This window comes from Paramormyrops kingsleyae, chromosome 5 (genome assembly GCF_048594095.1).
Source record: "Paramormyrops kingsleyae isolate MSU_618 chromosome 5, PKINGS_0.4, whole genome shotgun sequence".
In the NCBI taxonomy this organism is placed as follows: domain Eukaryota; kingdom Metazoa; phylum Chordata; class Actinopteri; order Osteoglossiformes; family Mormyridae; genus Paramormyrops; species Paramormyrops kingsleyae.
Genome location: NC_132801.1, coordinates 29,811,877 through 29,832,832, shown reverse-complemented (window position 1 = coordinate 29,832,832; position 20,956 = coordinate 29,811,877). Strand labels below are relative to the sequence as shown.

At 40.1% G+C, this 20,956-nt stretch overlaps 1 protein-coding gene across 3 annotated transcripts in view; it reads right to left on the bottom strand.

Moving 5' to 3' along the window:
- Nucleotides 1-20,956, bottom strand: part of LOC111845467 (protein ELFN1-like) — a 114,335-nt gene that overhangs the window by 52,320 nt on the left and 41,059 nt on the right. For all 3 annotated transcript variants that reach the window (XM_023814906.2, XM_023814904.2, XM_023814905.2), the window contains exon 2: nt 5,671-5,763. The gene's annotated coding sequence lies outside the window, so the exon portion shown is untranslated. The remainder of the gene's footprint in view (nt 1-5,670; nt 5,764-20,956) is intronic.

Below are 20,956 nucleotides of genomic sequence, written 5' to 3'. Positions count from 1 at the left end.
TGTCTTTCATAAGAACTCATCCAACACAAAATTGTGGGGGTGGGGGGCTGGAGCCTATCCCAGGAAGCACAGGGCAGGGGACACCCTGAATGAGACTCACGTCCATCATAAGGCAAATGCACTTTGGGCAGTTTGGACACACCAAGGTGCCCGTTTCTGTACTGCAGGAGGAAACCCACAGAAACACAGGAAGAACCTCCAGTGAGATTCAAACCCCCAACCTCATAGGCCTGCAGTGTTACCCCATGAGACAATAATCTACACACTGGCACTCTATTAAAGATCGTACAACAGGTTTCTCATAAAAGGTACCATCCCTCCCTTCCCTGATGGAAATACAGCATTGTGTCGCAACTTGGTATAATCATGATGCTGGATCACATGATTCCATTTTTACTCTACTGCCGAATTTCTGGTCTGCTGGGGCTTTGGGGTTTCGTCTCATGAGTGGTTGAATGCATAATGTTGCTGTATTTCTCCCTCAGCAGGCTTAAAGGGCATTTTAACGCACAAGCCCCTCTGCTCTAAATGCCGCAGCGTAATAATGTTTTGTGTACTTTATTTAGAATATAATAAATGAATGCTCTGTAGTGTTTGCATGAGGGGTGGCCACAGTTGTTTCTATTAATTGGTCCCATCTGTGTCGCGTCCTTGGTGTGTCTGTACACAGCAGTGTCTTCTGATACCTCACTGAGGCCCTGGGCCATTGCTTCCGTTCATGGAAACCCCTCGCGTCTGTGCAGGGAGGTGGTTACATGCACAGGGGCTGCCTTTTTGATTTCTCTTGCCAAAACATATATTTTATATATATATATGGTTTGTTTTTGCAACTCCTTCTCTAACTCCCTGCCAGAGTATAAGTCTGGTCTCTTCTGAAATGACCAGAATCAAAGAGCGTAGAAAGAATAGAATCAGAATCAGGAGGAATTTTCATTGAATATCTTTCATACATCAGGGTTAAAAGCTTTGACACTCCTACTGGTGAGGCACAGAAGGCCACGAGGCTGTTGTTTCAATAGCTGTTTATCTTATTTATAATAAGCAGGAGCCTGTCACTCACGCTGAATTTGCCCACTCCTCGACCCCCCAGTGTGGCGGAGATTTCCTGCACTCCTATGCTGCAGTGACAGGTATGGAAACGGCATATGGATATACACAGAATATCAAGAGCGTTGGGGGTAATGGCTTGTTCATACGAGAAAAAAAAAATCAAATGCATAGACACGTGAATCATAGAAAGGGATTCTATGAACAAATAATTGTAATACTTTATTCATCACCGCTGGTGAATTGTCTTTTCTGCTGTCCCCTCTATGAAACCCATAGGGAGCTGAAAGTAAGCTCAGGGGTCTGAGCACAGGGTCAGCCAGCATGCAGCACCTCTGGAGCAATTGGGGTTAAGGGTTTTGCTCAGGGGCCCAGCAGCGGCACCAGTCTGCTGGCCCCAAGGTTCAAACCAGTGACCTTTTGGTCACGAACACAGTGTGCTAAACCACCAAGCCACATAACCCCCATTCGGTAACTATTCGAAGATAAAATTTAAAAATTGCAGACTAGAAAAAAGGTGGTCATTAAATTGTGTATGTGGTTATATAACGTATAAGCGTGGGATGAGGGCTCAGTGCGTGGCACAGTGGGGCTCGCACCTCCAGCGTTGGGGGTCCTCCAGTTTCCTCCAGAAACATGCAGTTAAGCTGCCCGCAGTCTCTAAATGGTTTGTGTATTTGCCCTGTGATGGACTGTAATCCGGGGTGTGACTCTCCAGGCTGCCCCTGTAACCCTGACAGAGACAAGTGGCTGGAAGATGGATGGATCAACACCCTGCAAAGCCAGCTCAGTCAAGCTAAATCCCATCCATCTTCCAGCTGCTTGTCAGGGTTGTGGGAGTTACCCTTTGAGAAATATAATTAATTTTCAAAATTCAAAGTGCCCAACAAATGCACCATCATAGGTAAAAACAAAGGCTGGCTTTCTACAGGCCCACAATTCCATTTGGCATCCTGACAAAAACATTAATAATCCATAGTGATCATGATACGCTGCATCGTCATGAATATTATCATGGATGGCACTGTAATGAAATCATTCCAAATTATCCAGTCATGGCTAGGAAATTTCAAAGAATCAAATGCAGGAATTCAAGTAGCTGCAAAGAGTATCTGAGCAGAATCACTCCTGGCATTCACTTACAAAAAGGATAGCAATAAAAATGCAAGTGCTCTTTCTGCATTTGATTTGATAACTAAAAACCGTCACTTGAGGTTTATAATAAGCCTGTACAGTTCATACAAAATATATGTTCATCTTATTTTTTAATAAAAGGTGATGAGGCCCAGGTTAACACTTGGACTAATTGAACATTAGTATGTAATTTAAAATTTATCTCAGCTGAACGTAAAGCCCCTCCTCTCTGCGCCAGAACGCAGTGGGTACTTGGCTGTAGTTTAAAGCCCCCATTCTGTGCCTGGCGTTCAGGCTCAGCAGCCCCTTTGCAGTATATCTCTCACCTAGCTGTACGCCTCAGTGACACCAGATGAAGAATTAATGTTCGCAAAATTACAAAGAATCTTGCTGATTGTAGAACTGTATGACATCAATGTTCCTGCTGTTAAATGGGGTTATTAAGGAAAAATCACAAAGGTGGGAATGAAATATTACAAACACCTGCTACCAATTAACCTCACAAGTCCCCTCGCACCAAGACCAGTTAACATTTGTACGTTCATATAGAAACAGTTGCAATATAAGCCATAAGTACAGACCTGCTTAGGTTTGTGCTGGCACCACAGTGCTGCGATACTTCCATTTCTATGGGAAAAATGCTAACACTAACTATGACAACCTTAACCCTTACCCAGCCCAAACCATAACTATAAGTAACCAAACAAAACAAGTTTTTTGCATTTTTAGTTTTTTCATTGCAGTCACAGATTTTTATTAAGTTGAGTTTTCCCTTATGGGGTATTCATCACGTTGTGGGGACATTGTGTCCCCATATGGTGAAGTATACCCGCTCACACACACACAACAACTTATTTTACTACAAAAAATTTTTCTTCAATAATCAACCAGAAAGGGATATCCAAGCCTGCCCTTATTCCAGATGCATTTTGCGTAACTCGTAATGAAGTGATCTAAGGGCCTGAAGTAACACCTTTTCACGACCATTCTGGTGACCTTTGAGGCTCATAGCTCACACTGAAGAGTGACCTTTTTCAATGGCTTAAACATGGACACTGTCTGGGCTGAAAAATTAGCTACACATTTGTCTGAAGATCGGACTTTCACAAGGCCGTATACTCTGCCGATCTCAACCACCCCTGTATCATCTAAATTGCTGAAGTGTTGCAATGATGGTGCTGCTCCAAGCTAAATAATATGACCTTATCATATTGTACCTAATGTGGTATAAATGGTGTGCTGTCACATTAAGGGCAGAAAGTTCTTTAAAAGCCCTAATATCACACACTCTTCTAAAGGCTTCTGTGAATCATCTGCACTAATCTCTGGCTTGCATCAATGACTGACGTGAAGTTTTCGATGCTTCAGCCCATCCCTGGTTTATGACTGTGGACTCTCAGACATGGTAATAATAAGGTACTGGTTGAATATGGTACATAATTGGACTTGTAACAACTTACTGTACAAATTATCGAAAAATAATAGTTATATGTCATAATATGCACTTTAAGCACCTTATACAATGCAGTTTCATTTGTTTCTATACATTTGCATTTTTTTTTCATAAAAGCCCAAACGGGGCTATGTAGATCAGTCAGATATCTGTCTTCTCTTCCTCAAGATTCACTGTACAGATACCTTTTTCTTTTACATGAATATCAGCCTGTATGTCACATCATTAATTTTGCTTATAATATCTTCTCAGGCTTATCATAATGGTGTAATTTCTTGTTAATCATGCTCTTCATATCTCGTGACCATCTGTTCAGTTTTTCCATAGTGTCCTGTTATCTCTTTCCTTTGGATTGTCATTGACGCTCATTCTAGTGCATGTTTTAAACGCACGGACCTCAGTCATTATATACTTGTAAAGAGTGTTACGTTAAATTAAACTGGTGGCTCTGAAGAGAAACTGAATCGCCATAACATCCTGATGCAGAATCGCCTGTGCTGCACGTTCCCAAGGATCCCAAAGAAGAAGCAGCCTCGAAGAGAAACAACAGTCTGTCCATTTATAAGCTTCACGGCGCTTAAGAAGGTCCATGTCCGTCATTACATGGATGGACAATGGTGGTGAATTTCCATGACTTCCTTTTTCTCTAAATTTCCCCCAGTTGGGATTGGGCAATGAACCACACTGCAGGTCTCCTCCACCAGACACAGTGACCATGCCAAATTGGGAGGGGCGGTGTAAAAATAAATAAATAAATAAAAATCTGCCCTCCCCCATTGAGCATGCTGTGAACCACCCACGTCTCACCAATCTAGAGGCTGCGGGCTTCCATCAGGCAGCGTAACGTACTTTGAGGGAAGCACCATTAATTGAATTCCACCCACAGCCATGCAAGTACTGAGTAGAGAGGGTGGTGAACTCAGGCATCTAACCCAAACAATGAAAGGGAGGCCTGCTCCGTATCCTGCGGCAGCTTGTGAGTCACAGTGGGGATGGGACCTGCCAGCTCTGCCCCCCACCGGGTAGGATGTACCTTTAAGCTGCATGCCGCTATTCCAAAGCCCACCTTTGGAATAAGGGTGCCGGATCCCCAGCGTGAACGGCACGCATGTAACGACACCAGCCAAGAAAGCCTGCTGTTTCCAAGCTTTTTCAAAAGCACACAATGGACGCAAAGTAATCACACGATTATGGGTTTGGTTCATAGAGCACAGTGCTCGATAAACCATCAGTGTTACAATGGATACATGAATAATCAATATTTATAAATAAAATGCATTGTACTGTATTCTTCTCGCAGGTTGAAATCATAATTACATGTCTGCATAGATATTCGCTTTATCTGCTGGCTAGACAGAGCTGCTTCTTTATTCTGAGAAAATACTTCTAATTGCCTTCTGCCTTTGCAGGATACCTTTTTGTTACCACTCTCAGCCAAAGTGAGATCTATGCTCTGGGAGCTCTGCGCGTCTTCAATGCTAGGAGCTGAGTTGCTCAGCTCTGCTATTAAAGGACATATGTATGAGCTCTTTAATTCTGAGGGTTCCACAATACCGAACAGTCTGCACGCATAATGACACAATGGAAAGGAAGAGTTTTTTTTCTCGAAAACTCCAAACAAATCCTACTGTGCCATGTGTATTTTCATATTTGATAGAATTATGAAGGATTAACATCATATGGTTATTAGAAAATTATCTCCCTTGTTATTGAGCATTTTTCGTTTTCTGGTCAAGTCAAATTTTGAGTTTAGTAATGTTTAATTGCTTTATTTCAATATGCTTAATAGCTATTATACATATAAATATTTAATCCTTATTGATCTGGTTGCATAGGTTTTTTATAGTCACGATGCTGTAGCATACAGCTATTCCAGCTATTTCCAGCTATACTGCAAAATAATGCAATATAATGTAATAATTGTAAAATAATAATGTAATAAGGAATTTATGTTTCAAACTAAGCATTCAGATCCCTAACTCTTCACCTAACTATTCATTTTATGACTGGACAAGCAAGTAAACAGCCTTGAATACCTCAGAAGTTCACGTTGTGGATCTTGCGCCTGAACACACTTCTCTGGTCCTTGGTGGCACCATGCTTCCCTTGTTCATGAGAACCTCCCCAGTCTGTGGAGCAAAAGAATCACGGAAGAAAAAGATAGTGAGTTTTTGTGTTCCTCTCTGAATCTGACCCTAACATACTTTATGTTCCCAGATGCATCAATATGCTAATAAAACTGACAGAAATAATCACTAACTCTTCAATACTTGATGAAGACATCACAGTAAATCAATAATGTAATATTTCAAGAATCCCAGTAGTCTTGTTAGTCAAATTCAGCCCAAAAACAACAGTGATCTCAAACAGTGTTACAAGCAAACTATAACTGTATTCATTCTTCTTAGAAGTTCTTCACATCCACCTGTCTGTCTTGCCACACTTCCGTGACATGGGATCGATTGTAGCAATATCTGAGAGAGGCCCCATAAAGACACACCTTCCCTTTTATAAATCCTTGTTTGATCTCTTTTTGATCACAGTGATGTCCTTCCTCCTGGCATTAAACAAATTACACCTTTGTACCTATTATTATTATATTTACTTAAACATGCTGCACTTGACATTGATGACTAATGGTTAATCTTGCTATCTGACTGGAGGAAAATGTGCAGTCCTCTCGGAGCTCTCCTCTCTTAAACAGACATACTTTGCATTTCCCGAATACCGTTTCCAGTATCTGGCCAGTGGTGATTACAGGCGCAGCTGCGACATGCGGAGAACCACTGTCTGCAACACACCAGTGGCCAACTTGCGGGAGGGAGCTATTTTTTCAACAGTTAATAACTACTAATTTTCCTGTATTTGTGAAAATGACAGGAATCACATTAATACGTATATTGTTATCAGATTTTCATATACTGGATTTACACTCAGAACACTTTCTGCCCTCATACCACACCGGAGTTTAAGTCTGGATAGTGGTTTGGTGTTTAACCTAAGCTACTAATCTTTTAGTGCTCCCCCATAATCAGTATAGGTTAGCCACCGTGTGAGGCTCGACTTTGACATAACAGCCCGACCTCCTTTCTGTAGGTAATGATTGTAAATAAACATAATTAACATACTGACACATCAACACGTGTCACTAAAGCTGCCCAGTGTTAAACAGACATTCTGCTTTCACCTCTGTGTTTAATGACTGGCTCTCTTCTGCTTTTCCAAAGTCTCTTATGTTTTGACTGACATCTCTCGCTCAATATAACAAAAAAATGAAAGAGCTAGCAAATTTAGTTTCTCACAGAATCCTGGGAGGCAGCTAGAATTTTAATCAACCTAAGGACTATAGATAATGTTGTTTAATTAGCTGGTAAGGATTCCATTTGCATTTCAGTGAAAGAGGTGATAGTTATTCAGCCTACTGCAGCTGACATCTAGTAATGGCCTATGAAACCAGAATGTGGGAAGTCCAATGGAAGAGGGGAAAAAAGTTTGGGGCCTTGTGTCCCATTCTTTTAAATATTTAACATAATGATTCCATTTAGCTATTCAATGACCCGTTTCACGGTCCTGAACGGCCAATGGAAGTCAGAGGCTCCTTGGCAGCACGAATGCTGCAGCTGCATCAGCATGCATCTGACCAAAGCTAGGGAGCGTCTTCCTGACCCGACCGAGGTAAATTAAGGGACCGTCATCAGTATACAGACTCGCGTTTCACTACAATCAAAATCATACCCATAATGCCTCTCTGACATTTCGGCGGGAAAAGCTGAGCCGTGATGGATGTATCGCCGAGCCTAAAATCAGCTTTTGTTTACATGATTACTCACTTGATGTATGAGAATGGAGGGAGATAATCTCATTTTCATAAACTCTTTCTATCCTTATCCTTCTCCTTCTGCCGTCGCGTGTCAGAACTCATTTCTACACTGTGGTTTCTCAGTTGCTGACATAGTACTGAAACCAATGGGACAGAGGAGTCATCGAACAACAAAACCAAAAAGGTCCTAATGTTTGGACAGACCTGCTGTAAAATATGTGTCCGATGGGCCAAGCATCAGCACTGGGACCCTCCACTTCAGATTTAGTTGCATGCAGTTGGACTGACTGACTGCTCCACTGCTGACAAGAGCAGAGGAAGCACATGCCTAAAAGATAAAAATAGCCTGTCACGGTCCACTGGAGGACGACCAGATTGATACTGATGAAGAAACAATTCCAGACTCTTTTGATAAAACTGTATGAAAGCCATGCTATTTTTACCAAATATTAATGTACCGTAAATAACTGCAGGGATCAGTCCTAACATCCCACGGATTTGTTGCCACAACCAATATCACACCATGTTTACTTAATCAGAACCTCATCGAGTTATTTAGCTAATTAAATAGCATAGAACATAATAGAAAATGCAGAGAAATGCAGCAATGTGTGTTTTCAACTCCATGTACAGAAGCATGTGGATCATATGACTGGGTGACTCTCGCTGAGTGATGGTACGCTCGCCCAGGAATCCGAGATTCACCCCGCATGATTTAGATGCTCAGAGTTCTAACCCAAGCAAAGGACTCCGAGCTCCAGAGGTCTATTTGTCAATAATAAGTTATAGCCATGACTTCAGCCTAGCGTAGGTTAAGTCCTCGACCTCTGGACTTGGAGAAGCTTGCAGAGAAGGCAGTAATATGTACAGATTCTGGTAAAAAACAAAAGCCGATGTGAGCATTCAGATTTGTAGGGTGGCTATACCGATCTCAAGGTGGCCCCACTGCGATAGCTACGTACTGCACACCAGCTATCGCGAAAGTCTCCCAAATGCTACATTTAAATGTGTTGTCTTTTATGTATATATATATATATATATATATATATATATATATATATATATATATATATTAAATTCAATAACATATTTACAGAACATTTGAAGAACACATTAAAATAATCTTTAATAAACCCATGGCAGAGAATAGAAAAGGCAGCAATATTCAGGAAAAACCTGCAATAAAGGAGAAATGAAGAGGACACAGCAGGAGAAGGGGCACTTCAAGAAAAGATATTTTTCCAGAGATGTCTATCGGTTATGATTATGGTGGTTGCTGCTCAACTGGATTTTAGGCTATTTTAAGACGCCAAATTGTAGAGCTGAAGGACCGTTAAGAGCAGCGGATTTGATTTTAAATGTCTGCCTTATTGCACTGTCAGCTCCTTTCCCGGAGAGAAGCGGACAGCGCCATCGGCACGCATGTTGCTGCGCTCACTCTTCAGATAACAGGCTCAGCTTCCTGACCTTGGTTCCATATGGCCAGACTTTACATACACGTTTGTACAAGAGAGGGCGGGAGAGTCTCTGCCATGACATAATACAGAAGTAAAGCTGTGTTCCCGTTTGAAGGGACCATGGTCGTGATTTTGGTTTGAACATTGGGGGGGTTGAGGTCTCCATCCATTTAGGGCGAAACAGGATGAATAGGGTGGTTGTATTACTTGGTTTTGATTTACTGGGGGTGGGGGGGGGGGTGTGGTTACAATTTATATTCCAAGTAGCCAGCTGCCTAGAGTGACTGTACAAAAAACAAGAATTTCAGATGGAGTATGACAATGATAGCCCTTCAAACATTTTCTAATAGCAGTAGATATTCAGTATATGCAGTTTATCGCAGGAATGTAGAGGCATAGATCTTCTATATTTGGCTACACTAAGACCATACAAAACCAAACAGATTTCAAGCTCATTTCTCAAAGTGGAGCTGGCACTGACAACTACATCAGTCAGGGAGGAGCCCCAGCTGTCCGTGGAATTGACACATTTGTGGGAAAACGTACGTGATAATACACATTCCCTCCCCCCTGCTGTAAATTCCAGATCCACTAATCTCAAGCTTTTGGCGTCTGTTTCAGTTTTTGCCTCAGTGGGACTTATGTGTATATATTTACACAATACGCAGTCAGAGACTGTAAAAGAGCTTTGTTTCAGCCCAATATAAATGAATCTAAAAAAACTCAGCCATATAAATAATCCTAGGTTGACTCTAGGGTAGTTTGTGTGGTCATATGTGTAACCACTACCCTGGCTAGGATGATTTGGCCTAATTATAGTATCATGCATCTACGGTTCTTGTGTACTGATGATATTGGTACAATACAAATGTCGTACGTATTGTATTTGGCAAACACATTCTGTCCATTTTATCAGCATCTGTAGTGTTTCCTGTTAACATTGTTGTATGTTGCATTGAGAACATCGATCTATGACCACACTATGGTAATTGGAAGAAACAATCTCCAAATGGTTAGGAATCTATACTTTGTATGACTAAATATTTATTTGTGTTTTTATTACAGATTTTGTCCATTTATCACAGTGCCTGTTTATATTGCTCTTTTATAGCACCTGTTTTCCTGGTTGTATCATGAGCCAGACAGAAAATACTGTGCCCTCTTCAAATAGTGACTTTTACAAATAATGTTATGAAACCCAGCTTACTGTATATCAGCTGTTTTTAATTATCCAATGAGATCCCTGTTATCATGCAAGGGGAAGAAGATGTACAATTATACCTATAAATGAACAAAAATATTTAATAAATACCGTTAGACAATATATGGACAAATTGATTACCGGTATTGATTTGCTAAAGGAAAAATACAGTATATCAGTATGTTATCTCACATTTTGAATACCTGCAAGCATTCTAAGTCCATAATAGTCTTGCTCTCCAATTCCGATCAAGGATCCCAAGATTTTGCACTCATCCATTTTACTGGTAAAGCTGGCAGGTTAGATTGCCGCTGCTAAATATCATATTACTCCCCAGTTCCCAAACCGCTGGCCTTCATGTCCTCAAAGTCCTTTGCAAAATCAAACAAACTGAATGTTACAGCCCGCTGAGCAGTGGTGACACGTGTGATGACAAATGCTAGTGGCAGTTGTTAAAAAAAAAATGTAACACATGGAAAAACAACTCAAAAACACGAGAAATAAATTAAGTTTTTCCTCAAGTGTTGAAGAAGTTTTACAGTGTATTTGCATGTTTGATATTCTTAAGCGAAAGTATAATTTGTGACACTGAGATGTGACCCTAACCAGGGTCAAAAGATGGAAGAGGGATGTGCAATAAGATGAGTTATTAACATTATAACCAGACAGTTATATTAAGCTCAGGGCATTACTGATAAAGCTTATGCATATTATAAGCTGTTATTTGTTGTGGTATTTTAGGCTGATAATGTCTTACCTGTTTAATAATTATTTATACGCGCTATTATGCTATGCTCTGCATCCTTTTTAATTTTTAATTGGCAACCTCAAGTTGGAAGCTTAAAAAATTATGCCCTCTAGTGGTTCCCATGTTGCACTGTAAAAATATGAACTGCTTTGCGATGTAGGAGGATTAACAAACCGCTAACCATGTATAGGCATAACCATGAGCATTTCTGCCTAGCTAGGACGAGTACATGGTGTTTTATGATACACACTACATGTGTTATACTTTTGAAGGTAACACCAGTAGGGGCATTAACTAATTACAACCACCGTGTACTGGATAAGCAGCTATGGAAATGGATCGATGTGGCCAGGGCCACTGGTTTATCATTGGGCTTCTCTACTCTTACATTTCCCTTATTTCTTTGATAATACTGTGCTAATTTTGTTACTGATTTTGTGACAACACAAAACAACAAAGTCTTCGCTTAAGGATAATGAGCCAAGTCCAAATTGTGGGAAATGATTAAAAAGGGTAAATAACTTACAAGGGATTTACAATCTATAAAAACAATATGTTAAGTGTATTGTGATATGGATCCGTTTCATGGCCTCTAATTGGTTGTCTCATTCTATGGGTATCTTCTTACGGGTTGCTCAAGGTAAGCCTGCTTACCAGCTTGGTAACTGTAGGATTGATTCTTTGAGCTTCTCGATCTGCAGAGCTGACAAAACATGCTGCGTCCTACTTTATACCTGCAAAGTCTGCCAAAGCTAACCCAGCAACCTGCCTCTACCTCTGGAGAAATATGAGACTTCATGAGAAACCAACACGTTATACATTCTTGTTTTTTCACAGGGTCCGTTTGAAGGGGAATGGCAAGAAGTACATTAAACTGGAAGTCAATAAGAGATGAACATTTTTTACCGACCCAATTACGAAAACAGAAAGCGAATTTATAGATCCCTCGCTTGGTTTCTCTCCAACTACAGTAATTGCTTTCATGAAGTTAAAGTCTTTGCAGACGAGGGAGATCTTCTCAGATATCCCCCCCCCCCCTGATTTTTGCAGATTTCCCACAGGGGTGAAGAGGAGGTAAAACCCCCTGTGAGTCCGCCCCTTTGAGGTGAACCCATGCAAATGAGGCTGCGTGAGTTTCGCTCTGAGGTTGTACTTCCTGCTAATGGCTCTAATGGACTGGAGGAGTTATATAAACAGAGTGGCTCATATGCATAGCAAACATCGCTGGCAGATCCACTGGCATCTCCTGTCATGTATGTTTTGCATTATACCCCAGGGCATTCAGTGGAGATAAACATTCAAGTTGGTGCAGTGAGTAATTGAGATAAATGATGAGCTATTTTTATCGCCATCACTTAAAGCTTGGTACGAGTGCAGCGTTGCACTGTTGTTTTTCATTGAAACCACATGCTCCGATGTCATGGATGACAGCATCTCGTTTGTATTTCTTGCATTCTGTCCTAAACGGCCTGTTTTGAATGATTCCTTACTGACCTTGGCAAGTCACTCCAGTTCCAGTGAAACCAACAAATTAATATTCTTAATTGCTTTTACACAATTCTTCTTTATTTTTTATTGTGCTGCCATGCTGTCTGACTTATTTTTGAAGCATGATAACATTATCAGTCCTCTTGACAATAATCATTATGTTATCCTGTTTTTGTAATATTCTCCCACATTTAGTTATCCTACGTGGAATTTGTCATTTTACAATATTTATGTGTTTGGTTGGGGAGGTGGTGGTAATCAGCTATACAGGGTTGGGATCCGTTCTCTCTTAGCCCCAGAACACGTCCCCTGACCCAGATAACTGTTTTGTTTTCTACTGTTTCTCTGGTGCTGATGCCACAGAATCTCCCTTCCTTCCTCATCTCGCCATGTCATGTGATGCCATTTGCCGTCCCACCTGGTGCATATTGTATGACACCTTATTTGTTTGTAAACTGCAAACAGCAAATGATCTCAGTGTTTTTATGAGAATGATTGTTTTTTGTCGCCCTCGGTTTAATGGATGGAAGTTTGTCCCGATTTACATAAATTCATCCAGCTGCCACACATGAAAGTCCTCTTAATAGTCACATGTAGCAGCTGAATATGGCGTTCAGCATGGGACACTAATGCACCACATTCCCTACAATCAGCTCCTCTTTCCCATTAACTCCTTTATAAAATTTGAATATAAATGTCTCACTTTCCTCAGAGAGCACATATATGTCTTCTTATTCATCAGAGAAATCCGATCAGCTAGACAGCTTGCCATTACAAGAGTTTAAGATCATTTTTGTTGTTGAATTTCCCAAAGGGTAGAATGGAAATACAGCATGTATATCAACAGCCAGGAAGCACTGGGAACTGGACGCCCTTAATAGCCAGCTGTAAATATAACTAAGCCAAATTAAATTCCATCTATTTATCCATCCATCCATCCATCCCCGCTGATAGAGTACAGTATCACAGTTTGAAAAACAATATACAGTGGTACCTCGGTTCTCGAACTCACTAGAACTCGAATTTCTTGAAAGTCGAACAAACCAGTTTGACCTAGAATTCTATCTGAATTTCTGAAGTCGAACCGTGAACGCTGACCTAATATAAATTGTACGCGCCAGGAAATGATACCACAATGCAATTCTTACTTGAATGCCTTCTTCACAGACTGGACGATTAACCAAATAAAGCAGCGCAACATTACAGTAACTAACAATAAATAAACCACTAACTTACGTGTACTATTAGAACATGTATGTCATTTATTTAAACTTTATTTTACCAGGTAAATTAACTGAAAACCAGTTCTCACTGCTTTTCGTGATATTCGGGAGAAATAGCAGATTACGCATGGGAACTGCCTGGGATACAAACGTCATGCGTGTAACTAAACTTTTTTTTTTTTTATTGAGTACAAAAAGAATTGAATACAACAAGTTGTCATTAGTTCGTGTACAAAAAAAAAAGAATTACAGTATGGAAGGCTCAACACAATCCAACCATATTAGATTCCATGCAATGTGTATAACAAAATATTCCAAGAAGGAGAATCAAGTATGTAACTAAACTCTTCATCCAATAAGAGCAAAGGTGTGTCGTCACGGAGGCGGTTCCAGTTTGTGCAGCCGGGTGAGAGGTCGCAATGCATCTAACCGTAATGCATTGCGTCAGGATCAGAATGCGTTGCTTTAAGCCAGCGCTGTAAGCAAGTCGAAGGCACCCAATGGCCGGACTGGGGAAACAAACTGAAACGCGGACTTAATACAGAGGACTAATGACAACAACCAGAAACAGCTGATCACTTGGGGATCCCACACGAGGTTAACGAGGGGGCGTGGCACACGGAAGGAGCGGACGATCGGGACAGGACAGGGGTAATGTTGGGATAAGATCTTTATCGTTTTGGAAGCCATTAAGAAAAAAAATTATCTTCTTGTTTTATCTGTGTTCATTTTGTGTTTAAATGCTAAAAAAACAAAAAAAAAATTAGGTGTAATTTTGGGGGCCGGGAACCAATTAATTGGTTTTCCATTATTCTTATGGGAAAAATTCGATCAGAACTCGAACTTTTTAGGATTCGATCCGGATTCCGGAACGGATTAAGTTCGAGAACCGAGGTACCACTGTATATAAACAGTGAAAAATCATTGTGCCAAAAAGCAGGGATAAATGAAAAGGCTTGCTTCCCTTTGTTCTAATGTAAGGTGTATTCTTCTGTGACACACCCAAAAAACACAGCACAATACAACCCCCCCAACCCCAAGTATCACCCCCTAAATAACAAAAGCAACAGCTAAACAAAGCTGTCTTATTGAGTTACATAATATATGAATATAAGCCCACCCCCTCTGATTCTGGACCTATGCTGACAGACTGTGTTCCCTCGCTGAGGGTTACTGGAAGAACACAGCCCCAGAATTGGTGCTCCAAACCTTCCAGGGGTCTACAGGATGAACATAAGAGCCATAATGGTGCCACTCAACACAGTCTTGCATATTAGCACTAAAGCATTGGTGATCTGATTATCTTACCCAAAATATTAGGAGATTATGCTGATTATTACCAGTGAACAACGCATTGCAGTTTACAGAGGTCGGCAATGGCTCCATTGTCAATATGTATAATTTTGATTCCGACTCAGACGAGGTATTAAGAATACCTTGGTTATTTTAAAATAATAATATAAAAAAATTATCTCAGAGATTTTAAAGTTTAATCCTTTGGCTAAAACTGCCTGCATTGCCAATTATACCCTGCACATTCAGGGATCAAGACTTATAGGAGAAAATGTCTCACTGTAAATTAGAAGAATTAGTCCTATTTTGAACATACTAATTAATGTATATGTTTTATTTTATATGACCAACAAGAATTAATTAAATGATTAAATGTGTGGCCACTTAGTCATTTATTTTAAATTACAGCAAAATTAACAGGAATCTTCATGCAATTCATGTATAAATAAACATTACTAATAAGTTCACATTGTTCATGATTTCAGTATTAGGATATAAATACTGAATTTAGTAATATAAATTGTCACTATTTTAAGTAACAAGAATGTTGATTAATTTAGCCAGTATAAGATGGATATGCTTAACGTGTATTCTTTGTGTGCTGAAGTCCTGTTGCAAATATTTCTTAAGAATATTTCCAAACACTAAATATGTCCTAACCTAATGGATAAAGACTGAAATATAGGAAAGGAACAGCTAGGTCAAACATATCAGTGAGCTGTTTTCTACCTTTCGGTGACACACTAACAGTCAAAATTTTGGACATACCTACTGAAAATCATTTGTTTTTTAACAAGATAGTGACCCTAAGCACACCATGAGGTTATGTAGTAAATATCTCGTGATCAATGAAGGAGGTGGAGTGCTGTGACAGATGACCTGGCCCCCACAACCCCCCGACCTAAACCCTATACAGCTGGTTTGGGATGAGTTGGATCGAAGAGTAAGAGCAAGGTAGCCAACATGTGCCCAGAACTTGTGGAAACTCCTTCAAGACTGTTGGAGAAGCATTCCAGGTGGCTACATCTGGAAGGTGGTTGAAGGAATTCCAAGAGTCTGCAGTGCTGTAGATGCAAAAGAGGGATAATTTGAATAGTCTAAAATTTGGGCAATATTTGAATGGTATCACTTAATTACCTTGAGGCCCTTTACTGTAGGGTGAGTGACGCAGCTAAAATAGAGACAAATGCATTAAAAGCAAGTGTGTCCAAACTTTTGACTGCTGCTGTATACTATGAGATGTCAGGAGGCACAGTGAGGGTGTGGGAGGGATTTGAGTAGACCCGTGTCACTATGGCGAGCCGGAGCCTTAAATTGTAAACTTGCTCATGAATCTCTGAGTAATGTTAGCTACAGGGTCAGTTTGGTGGATATGGGAGGAGAGAAGGTGAGGAGGTCAGAAGATTGATGGAGGAGGTGAGGGGGGGGATCTTCTCCTGAGGTTTAAGATGTATGTGCTTCAGGTAGCTGCACTGTTTTCTGTTTGTGTTTTTCCTGTTCTTAAGGGACATCCTCCTGCTTCCTGCTGAGGTTTCTGTTTAATTGTGGCTTTTTTTGTTTAATACACACTGTCCTATGTCTAGGTCCTGACCTGTAGCAATGCATGGTGCAGTAAACTGCCACAATACCATAATCCACAATACCCACCTATGCGCATGCAGTACATATTCAATTCATGCACAAGAACATACCGGGAAAGCAAAGTGTCACCATCTTGTACTTAAAGCATAAGATGCTTATAAACTTTTACTACAACGAAAATCATTGCACATCAAAATTTTCAGTAACATGCAATTTTTTTTTTTTCACGGAAATTCATGGAGGGGAAAAAAACGGAAAGACTGTTTCAGGGGTCAGAAGTTATGAGCATGAGGTCCTCCGTATGCAGCGTACGTCCATAGGATTTTATAAAATACAGTATAAGGAGTGAGACAGCTGTGGTGTTGATTCAGGCTGATTATCTCTGATTATTGTAATTTTGTCCTGGGTCAATCATCATCATTTTTTGGAATGTTTTGCAAAATATCTATTAAATTAATTATAATTGTACTAATAGAAATGAATATCAGAAGGGACATTGAATCACTAGCTTCCTACAAGCCAAGAGCAACACATTTAAACCACTATTTCCACAAATGTTTGTTAGAGAAATTTTATTTTAATATTTAGCATTTTTTCCAAGAATGTTACTTTCACTCTTACCGAATACGAGACATTCTTCGGGTTTTAATTCACCAAGGGGCGTAAGGTTAAGGTGCAGCTATTTATGAGGATTTATACAGTACTCTGAAATTATTAATTTTTTTGGAGAATAATTAAATTAGAATCAGGTTTAAAAAGCTAACATAACTGCATAGCATTTTGGAACCGTCTTGGAATTGAATAAAAAGGAGCAAAGAATGTTTCTTCAGTTTCAATGTGACTAAGTGGTAAGTCCTGTACTGCTGGGTACCTCCACTTGTACTAAAAATGAAATAAACGTGTTCCTTATTTAGCAGGTGCAGCTAGCTAGATGAAGCAGCATGTTCTGCTAACCAGCTAACTAGCTATGATTGTTTGACTCCATTTGCAAGCTACTAAGGGGTGAGCGGGGCACGAATTAATCAGGGGTTGGGGCCATTCCGGAATGCATTCATCAATTCCAATCCAATTCAGTTGGGATTTAAATCCCCAAAATTCTAATTAAATTCCAATTCTGTTCCCCATAATATTGTTTTCCAATCACAACTCCAGTTTCATTTCCTGATTTGGATTGGGATTGATGAATGCATTCCAGAATAGCCCCAACCCCGGACTTAACACGTTTTGGTTTTGGAAAAATAATTAAAAAATTATTGGGGTTTGATTAAATCATTTTTATATACAAGCAGCATACACATCTCTGCTACAAATTAACTTGAAGTTTGTTTCTAGTGCAATTGCACCGAAAGTGAAATGTTACATCTTGCCCCAGTTACATCTTGTAACACACAGAGGGGTAGTGGTAACAATTATTGTAGAAAAGTCTGTTTGAATGCAATTAATTCTATGCAATTCTATCTATATACTATAAGTGGATATTGTTTATGGATCTGTCTGTGATAGAATTCCACAGATCTATCCATCCCTCATCTAACCAACCATTTATAATGGATGGAAGATATTTTTGGATATTTTCTGTATATCCATCTCTTTCTATCCTTGATAGGTGAATGGATAGATAGGTGAATAGGTATCTTTGGATATCTGGCTTTCCATCTATATCATGGATGGATGGTCATTGATTGGTAATGAAATAAATGGATTAAGGGATGTAGGTAGATGGATTACACACACACACACACACACACACACACAGAAATACTGGCATATGTTCAGCTCAGCTCGTGGTTAGCTCAGTAATCAAAAAGCAAGTACAACAAAGACATTTTCATGCTGCAAAACACTCTTTGCTGTGTATCTCCATGCAAACACATCAAAACTCTTTAAATAGTGCATGTCTAATCAATGAGTAACTCTATAATCCTTTTAGAGAGTTACAGAGTTAACCCCTATAGCCCATTCCTTAGAATGCAGTATAATTGAGCCAAAGTTCTGAACTCACAGAACCCACAGCTAAAACATTTTCCTAATATTGATATGAGAACATTGTGCTCCCATATTCACATGATATCATTAGACACCCGGTCGAAATGCACACAGATTACTGCCCAAACGAATGCTAATTTTAGCTCCTGTAAATTCTTGTTAATTTATTTCAGCGTTTTCCCTGAGCTGCAGGAGTGCAAAGATTACAGCACTGTTGAGTTCGGTCAGGAAGTGGAAAACAAACCCAAAGTTAATTACTCCACTTGCTTTTGGGGGGGGGGGGGGGGGGGGCGGGGGGGGGCACAGCCCCTTACGGCAGAATGTTCCGAGAGGATCCACAAATCAGGACCTTGCACACGGGGCCCTGTGTTATCTCGGCGGGGCCGACAGGGGACACGGCATTGTGACAAGCGAGCGAGACAGCTTTATCTGTGGGTGACCGTCACATTCCGACACGACGGTCCCGCTGCAACGTCGTTCTTTTTGGTGCGGCACCAGAACCACTGGGAGCTTCCAAACAAGTCGCACACTTTTGTGTTGCCATGACAGGGAGGAAGACACAGTCACGGCACGTACAGCTCACAATTATAGCCAAGGATCTGTGTGTTGTCAGGATATGACCAAAATCTATATAGGCCTACTAGTGTTCTTCTCTAGTATAACAGACCCAAATATCTCGTTCTCAGCATTGTAAACATCTGGTAGGACTCAACTACACTTCTAATGCTACATATGAACCACATTGGCTGCTTTTTCATGGGGCTTCGGATGTGCATTTGGTCTGCAGAATAAACTGATCTGCATTTGACAGCATTCTCATTCAAGGTAGGTTGAATCATCAGATGTACCTTCACCTACTGTAAATGCTCATTGCCGAAACAGGCAAATCTAACCTTTCTTGTCTGAATTGACTGTGGATACATTTTATCAAAAGCATTAAGCATTTTTACCCGTTTCTACTCAAAGCAATTTGGAAGGGGTCGAATCAGCTCATGGAAAAATAGGTGCAATAGGCATAAATGTCATTGTCTTTATAGTTCCAATTAGTGCTAGGATTTGTTACATTTAATTTCCCAGTCTTTGACAAAGTGTGAGCAATTAACTGTTATTTTCTATTTACAATGACTTCTGAAAAACATTTACAACCACCCCCCCAAAAAAACTTGCTTTGTATAGACAAAGGTTTATAAAGACAGTATTAAAACAATTTTCAGTTGCCATTGCTGTTTGTGAAACCAGTTATTTAATGTTTTTAAAAGCTGAGTTATAAAAAAAAAAAATCATTAATGTGAATAATGGTTTAAATAATCTATGTGTTGCATTTCTACAGTAACTGTCAATGCCATTAGAGGTACAGAAAATTAAAAGCATTATACCTTTCTTAGGAGTGAATCAGTCATAAATGAATATTCACACAAAAGACATTTTTACATAAAATCACATACAAAATAGCAAATCATTTACTTTCATTAAAAGCAGCGAACATTTCCGACATTTGGATACACAGTGCAATTCATTTCAGATAGCGGCTGTTATCCTTGTCAAAAGGAGTCTGAAAGAACTCAAATATTCTGTCTCAAGCTACAAGCTCTTCTCCATAATTTTCAGCTTCTTTGAGAAACTCATTTTGTACCACCCTGAATACTGGCTTCAGCAAGATGGCTTTCTCTATACAAATAACTCAATTTGACAGGACTGATTTCTGGGAGATTTATCTACAGTATCAAGGAGAGGAAGATCTGCTGTTATATGTGTTTTGGGGGTGACTGGTTTATTCAGGAGTACTGAACTGTAGGAAGGGGAAGGCATGGTTAATCACTAACAACTATTCATATCCGATTTCCCACTTGGCCGTCAACCAATGTTGCCGAATGTCTTCAATGCAAAGAATTTAAGCTCACTTTCTTGGCTGAGACACAGAGCAAATTTCTGGACTTCCATATGTTCTGGGTCACTCAGGCTGTCTGTGTGCATTTGACCGGTTCCGATTTCGAGGTTATCCATGAGAAAAGTGCCTCAGTGAATTGTTAGCATATATGCACATCTTGCATGCTGATGGAGCACAAAGAGCCTGTAGTTTCTTGTGATCATTTCATTAACGTTCTTTAAACGTTTTGCACACTTCACGGAGAATGGCAGAGTGGATGAGGACAAATGATACAAAATCATTAACAATGAATACAGGTAACTGATTACGATCGGTGAATGAATGCATGCAGCATGATAAATTAAATTTCACTGCCTTCAAATGTAACATCTCGGAGACGGAAAGAGGTTCAATTGTAAAAAGTAAAAAAAAAAAAAAAGTAATAAAATCTAGCTTGAGTTAATGTGCTTCACCTTGGGTTATTAACGGGGTTAAGTGTTGGGGCAGTACACCCCCGTCCTAAGGTGGGGGGGGGTTCATGGCTGGGCAGAGTGATGCTGGCCTTAGGGTTCAAGGCCAGTGCCAGCACGCTTGTCACAGTTGGGCCGCTGTCTCCCCTTACTTCCTCTTTCAGCCTATTAATTATTCACCACAATTC